General features: G+C 38.2%; 1 pseudogene; it reads left to right on the top strand.

The window, feature by feature from the left end:
• Nucleotides 1-626: 626 nt before the first annotated feature.
• On the top strand, nt 627-7,129 carry Rlf-ps1 (RLF zinc finger, pseudogene 1; annotated as a pseudogene).
• Nucleotides 7,130-7,551: the final 422 nt, after the last annotated feature.

Below are 7,551 nucleotides of genomic sequence, written 5' to 3'. Positions count from 1 at the left end.
TTTTAACACAACCCACTGAATCGAATAAATTCTGGACTGATGACAGCTTTTACATGCTTGATCTTTTTGCAGTCTTATACAAGTCACCACAGCTGCAGGAAGATCATGACAATGACCTATCCAGAAGTTTATAATTCAAATCTGGCTTTTATACTCTTTTCACTCTCTTTTCTGTAGTATTTTATGAGCCTTGAAAAAAGTGTCGATGCAAATTTTCCATTTAGGGGACACTTCTTTCCTCCAAGGAAACACCTTTTCAGTGAGCAATTCACGTTTTTGTTTTTGTTTTTGTTTTTGTTTTCAGGAAGCACACTTTCAGTGAGCAATTCACTTTTATCAATACAATAAAAGCTTTAAAAGTCAGAATTCTTCCTGGTGATATCTTTCACAGACTCTGCTCTTTTGTATCTTTAATGTAAGTGAGAAATGTTAAGAATGAAGTATCCAATTACATTTTTAAATTTTTTTTATGGTAATTGGCCTTTTTAGAATTTTGCAAGCATGATACAAGATAGGAACCTCAGTTTTAAAATGTCGCCACAAGATTTGTCTGTAGACTCACATGGCAATCGGGGCCAGGCAGAATCACATGATATGGTTCGTACAGTCTGATGGTCTTTGGGAAGATGGCAGACAGGAAGGGAGATGCCATCACTACCTGCTTGGCCTGGGTCCGGGCCTGAAGGTCTGGCAGTCTCATGAGCCAGAACAAAGACTGAGTCCATGGCTCAGGGTCATTTCCCCTGGCCTATGACTATGTCTCTGACAACTGGAGACTGAGATGAGGGAGAAGAAGTTGTCTGAGGACTCATATTTGAACTACTGCTGGAGCTTCTGCCAGAACTTTTTGTAATATGCAAGCAACAAGAATCCATCAGAACACATTGTGAATTTTCTGGAGGTAGACTGTCTTGATATTCAAAGCTTTTCCAGTGCAGGCCTATTTTTTAATTACTGAATGTGAAGATGTCCTCTTAGTGCTTGGCAGAGTAGTTCTGAGTTGTTTGATTAGTAAAAAATTAGTAGTTTTGATTAGTAGTTCATTTACAATGACTGAAAATGAACTGTCCTGTGATATCTGGGCACAATTTCTTCAGTCTCTACAGGAGTCACATGATGCACTGTTGGAATTTGAGAATAAAAAAAAATTGCAAATACTAGTTCATGTTACAAAAAAAGGAGTATGGGAAAATCCTGTTCTTAAAATTCTGTCACAACAGCCAGTAAGACAGAGGAAGGACTATCTTAAGTTTTTGGTCTCTGGAATACAATTTGAGAAATGTCTGGTTTAGAGGAAACAGCACAACTGGCTTAGAATCCTTGTCAACAAATTGATTGCACAAGAAGGACATTTCTTTCTACAAAAGAAATCAAACATTTTTTTAAATCTAACTGTATCCCCCAAGCTACTTCTTTGTCAAGCCTGTATGCAGAGTCTAAAGAACTTGCACAGATATCCTGTTTTCAGTAAGCCTGTATCACATGTATTTGTTCCATATTTCAAAGCGAAGAGGCTATTCAAGATTTTGCAAAGGTGGACTGCAAGGGAGTACTAGGCATCATATTTAACCTTGAATATGAGCGTCAGAATAATACACTATTTGCTCTTTGTATGGCTTAGTTTACCCAGCAGCTCCAGACTGACAGGGCATATTGTTTTTGGAATCAGACTCTCTTTTGGAGTAAACTGCAAAGAAGAATCAAACTATCTTTGGAGACTTTGTTGAAACACTGTTGGCGGTTTGGTGTCATAGCTAAAACAAAAGAGCATTTATTTTGTCATAGAGACTGAAACACAAGACGCAAGCATTGGGGTGTCAATTTTCCTATGTATCTGAGCTCTTCAACTCAAATCAATAGAAGATGAGGAAATAAATGCTTCAGTCTGTAAAACAATTTCCTGTCGTTTAACAGAAGATTTGGAAGTCAGACAAGCCTGTCAGCTTACAAAAATTCTTAGTTGAACCCACATTGGATGGATTCAATATGCTGGAAGAAATGTATTTGCAGTCAGATCAAAATTTTAATGAAGAAAATGCACCACTTTCAAATTCACTGTGATGCGAGATTTTACTAGCTTTAAAAGCTCACTCACCTTTGATACTGAATTTTGCGTATGGAAAACTTTGAAGTGACACTGTCAACAACTCATGGGATAATAAGCCTAGATTCTGATGATGAACTAAGTGGCTATCCACTAATAATATAGATGTCTTAGAGTCATTTCTCAGTGACTATGAAGAAGATAAAGAAAATAAACAATATAAAAGTGGTCTAACAGATCAGAATAAGGAGAAGAGAGGCAAAATGGCTATTGATTCCCCTGAAAGATACCAGAGGTGGCTTCAATATAAGATTTTCTGTTTGTTGAATATGTGGGAATGTATAGGGGCTAGGATTCTCCTTCATTTCCAAGATGCACATGGAAAGTGGAATATACACCTGTCCAGTTTTTATTAAAAATTTCAAGAGAAATGAGCTATTTGTTCTTCACATAATGGAACATGTTAAAATGATACAAATAATAAGTGACCATTCTAGAAAGAAATTACTACTGAAAAGCTCTCAAAGGTTTGTTTATCCCAAGACTCCTACTGGATATTTGGAACAAAATGCATCACTAAGTGAAAAAGCCAGAGGATAGTCTCATGAATATGTCACATTTAGCAATTTAGAAGACCACTTCCAGCAAGACAGATACTTGTGCCCATATCCTGGTACAGACTACATTTTTCTGTTCTCAGTTTAAATACATAAGTATATGTCTTCAAGCTGAACACCAAATAATGAAGAGAATGCCAAGCTCTACTTGGATATGGAACATAGAAGAGAGAAGTTCACTTACTGCCAGAGTTATTTCCTGTTAGCCTTTCACCTATATGAACATGAGCAGGTGTATTGTGGCCCTCAAACTTACATGTATGTCTCTGTAGATTGCTATACAAGGTATGGGTCAGCAGATGAACTCCTTAGCAGGAGCATGATGACCTCCATTACCAATGTGAGTTGAATGGCTGACAAATTGTGTTCAGTGACTTGCGTCAGCTTTACCACCATAAAACACATCACTTCAGGAATGCATTCTACATATGAAATGACGTTGGCTGTAAAAAGATCAATTATTCTAACATAAAATACCAGGACCACTGATCCTTGCATAGTGTTAAAAGCCCAAATTAAAGAAATCAGTGAAACTGTAGGAGGTGGCAAGAAAGATTGTATGGACCAGTTCCATCTACATGACCAAACTCATAAGTACCATTTTCCTGAAGATCTTCTTTTCTGTCCAGGGTCAGCTAGTACTCACATAGCCACCACTTAAACCCAGAAGGACAGCAGGGACAGCAATTCTAGTGATCAGTTAACTCTCAGCACTTTCACTTCAATACCTGAGGAGTTAATTGACTCACTAGAAAAGTCTGAAATCATACTGTCTCATGAGAAAGCCTTTTTTTTTTTTATTAACTTGAGTGTTTCTTATTTACATTTCGAGTGTTATTCCTTTTCCCGGTTTCCAGGCAAACATCCCCCTAATCCCTCCCCCTCCCCTTCTTTATGGGTGTTCCCCTCCCCATCCTCCCCCCATTGCCACCCTCCCCCCAACAATCACGTTCACTGGGGGTTCAGTCTTAGCAGAACCAAGGGCTTCCCCTTCCACTGGTGATCTTACTAGAATATTCATTGCTACCTATGAGGTCAGAGTCCAGGGTCAGTCCATGTATAATCTTTAGGTAGTGGCTTACTCCCTGGAAGCCCTGGTTGCTTGGTATTGTTGTTCATAAGGGGTCTTGAGCTCCTTCAAGCTCTTTGAGTTCTTTATCTGATTCCTTCAACGGGGGTCCTATTCTCAGTTCAGTGGTTTGCTGCTGGCATTCGCCTCTGTATTTGCTGTATTCTGGCTGTGTCTCTCAGGAGTGATATATATCCAGCTCCTGTCGGCCTGCACTTCTTTGCTTCATCCATCTTGGCTAATTGGATGGCTGTATATGTATAGGCCAACTGAGGGGCAGGGTCTGAATTGGTGTTCCTTTTGTGTCTGTTTTAATCTTTGCCTCTCTATTCCCTGCCAAGGATATTCTTGTTTCCCTTTTAAAGAAGGAGTGAAGCATTCACATTTTGATCATCCGTCTTGAGTTTCATTTGTTCTAGGCAACTAGGGTAATTCAAGCATTTGGGCTAATAGCCACTTATCAATGGGTGCATACCGTGTGTGTTTTATGAGAAAGGCTTTTTAAAAGAGAAGTGTTGTAATGTGTCTATTTATTTTGATGGGACTAAATTCATATGTGGTTTTGAAAACTATGGTTTCACCTACAAGAATGCAAAAATGATGCAGAAATGTCTTCAGAAGATGTATTCAAACCATTGCAAGCTGAGATAGATAAAGACAAGAGACTTCTTTACCTGCTTAGAGGACAAACATAAGGAAGGTGACAAGTTTGAAGCAGAACCTAGACACAGCTTTGATACAGTGACTCCCTGGACAAAGGTCCAGATCATAGTATCCATGTGAAATGCAAAGGAGAACATCTAGGTTATTCTGTGGAATCTTTCATTTAGGCTTCTAAATGGCCATGTACATAGGATACAATGTTGGAGCCTTTGTTACATTTGAAACATTTAACCTTGAAGAATTCAATAGAACACCAATCTTTTTCAGGGTTTTGCAGGGAGCCCATCTATTATTACTAAGTCTCTTCAGTTAGTCCCATCTTTCATTTCAGATCTTAATTTTCAGAATCAGGATGAAAATATGTCATGTCAGTGCCTTCTACAATTGGCAGCAAAGCCTTTCTTCCATGGACTTCAAGGATGCATATATGAATTTGTAACCAGAGAGGTTTTCCTAATGTATCTTAAAAAGCACAGCTATTCAAAAGATAAGTCCCTTCAGTTAACCATGTTTCAGCAGCAGCATTCCCTGTTCTGGCATCACATCTGCCAAGAAAAACACACAATATTATTCATTATAAAAATAAACATCAAATTGGCAATGACAGTATAACTTACATACTATTAGTGTAAAATGTGGTCATAAAGGTACATGCTAAATTGAGAAATTGAAAAATGACTGTTCTGCAAATTTGGTCCCAACAATAATTCAGAGACCACTCAGTGTCATTCTAAAAAAAATAATAAAAAATAAAAAAAAAGCACATGGCTCAGAAAAAGACTTGGAGTCCTCTTGTGAGGAAACAGAAAGTAGATATATAGTATCTCATCACAAATATGTAGCCATAGAGAAGAGGGAGAGGGGAAGGTGGAGAAAAGAAACAGGTGGACTGTTGCTAATGGAAATGTGTGCTTTATTTTGAATAAGTATCAGAAAGCTTTTGATTGTATCCACAGAATTTGCAACTCTTCATTTACCATTCTAGAAGTCTGATGTGCATCAGTACAACAAAGAGGAGTTATGCTTAGAGAAGAACAAAGCAAGAACCAAAAGGGAACATGTAAAGTGTAAAAAAGTTATTTGCTTGCAAATAGTAAGGACTGTAACAAGTTCTTCTCTGCTCAAAGGCCGTAGCTAAGTACTGCAGTGACTCTCATAATATAAACAACATTTAAGAGTCTAAAGTGGTTTTTCAGATAGTCTGCAGCGAGGTTTTCTTGTAACCAGCCTCAGTGCCCTGCTGTTTTTTATTCATTCAGTAAGTTGAAACACCACCCGTTGAAACAGCATAATATTGAAGGAGAAATTCATTTGTATTAGGAAACCCATTATACTCTTAATTGCTATGCCCAGGTTTTTCAGCCATTGAAGTTATTACTTCCAACATGTCTACTACTGACATAAGGACTATTATGACAACCTGTTCAGCAGCCAGGAAGTAGCAAATTAGTGACTTCTATGGAATGAATTGCTGCATCAGACAACTCATGTTTAGGGATTGACACAGATACAGGTGCAGACGTAGGGACAAGAACATCAGCCTACTAAAAGGGCATGTAATAAAATAAAGCTAAAATATGTAGCTTACTCAAAGAAAAAATCTTCAATTAGCTTTAAAACCAGAGCATAATTGATCCGTATGTTTGTTGTGAATTTTGAACATACGCAATACCCATGCATGGTTTAGGGATGTTTTCCTATAGTGAAGCTGGAAAGCAGCATTGTGAGGCATTACAAACATAACCATCTGCAAAATAGTGCCTATTTAGAGCAGCAGTTGGGAACCTTGGGGTTTGTTAAGTATGGTAACAATATTAAAGACAAGAAGTAGAGCCCTGTGTGAAGAAAGAGGAAAATACTAACTGTGAATAGGTGTGCACAGAGAGCTGATCCCCAGAAGAGAGCAGTGTGCCCCTCCCAATCACTTATTCCACTTGCCCTCCTGAACAAGATGTTGGTCAGAAAGAATGTTCAGAAAGAAAGCCAGTTATTGGCACAAAGAGTCTGTTCTACAAGAGCACATTGAAAAGCATCCATTCTTCAGAACCACTTCTATGCAACAGTGTAATATAGTTCAGTCTTCTCCGGGTAAAATAGAAAGCACCATAGCCAATCCCAGAGGAAGGGAAAGGGGTACTTATTCCACAGACTTCCATCTGCCACTATCAAGGATCAAAGAACAACCTGGGCAAGATAGTTCAGGAAAAGAAAACACAGTAAAGAGTGAAGTCCAGGTCTCAAAGGAGAATATAGAAAGCATTTTCAGGCTAGGTCATCTGATCTGAACACTTACAAACCTATGGAATTTGAGTCTTTCTGCTGAAATTTATTCAGGAAAGTGAAGAGTATAATGATGTTGATGACTGGGAACCTTTAGACAACTTAACATTAAAGAACTCCTCTCAACCTGGTAATGACTTGCCAGGGAATGTGGCAGATACCATGGTGAATGACAGCAAACTTCAAGTTGACATACCTCATTCTTCCAGTGACCCTCCCGTTTCTGAGAAATGTATGCAATCCCACCATTAGTAGTACCTGAAGCAGCAGCAGTTCCTTCCATGAAAAATGTGAAGATTGTCCTGGTCAATGCATTTAAGCCTGTGAAGAGCTTGCCTTAAAAACTTTCATTATCTTCAGAGTGTAGTTGTCCTTGAAAGATCTAAGTTCTCTACACTGATATTAGACTTCTTTACAACTAAGAAGACAGAGAAGCTTTGTGTAGGAAGTTCCTGAATGGCTGTTTTTGAAGCACCTAGCTCCAGCATTTCAATAAGCGGACCTTTGTTAACCTGAAAAAACACTGGGAACCAGCCACACTTGCTTAGTGTTGAATAGGCTGTGGGTTTACATGATTGTACAATATCTGTGTCAGTAGCATTGGTGACATACAGTAGCTGGTATATTGATTGGAATTTTTATTTTCTTATTTTAAAAAATGGAACTGTATTCTTGTTTGGTGCTTTTTAATAAATCAAAATATACTGGGGCTTCCTTTTCCAATTAAGTGTACTTGATTATATATAGAACATATATTAAAGTCCCAGGGTGGGGTGGCTAAGGAAAGAGTAGGAAGTTCTTACTTCACTTGAATGTGCACCCAAGGGTGATTTGCAAAATATACTGTGTAGTATAGCATCTTATATTTTTGAGTGGTT

The sequence above is a fragment of the Rattus norvegicus genome, chromosome 13, assembly GCF_036323735.1.
Source record: "Rattus norvegicus strain BN/NHsdMcwi chromosome 13, GRCr8, whole genome shotgun sequence".
In the NCBI taxonomy this organism is placed as follows: domain Eukaryota; kingdom Metazoa; phylum Chordata; class Mammalia; order Rodentia; family Muridae; genus Rattus; species Rattus norvegicus.
Note: the sequence above shows the minus strand (reverse complement) of the source record. Positions and strands in the feature narration are given on the sequence as shown.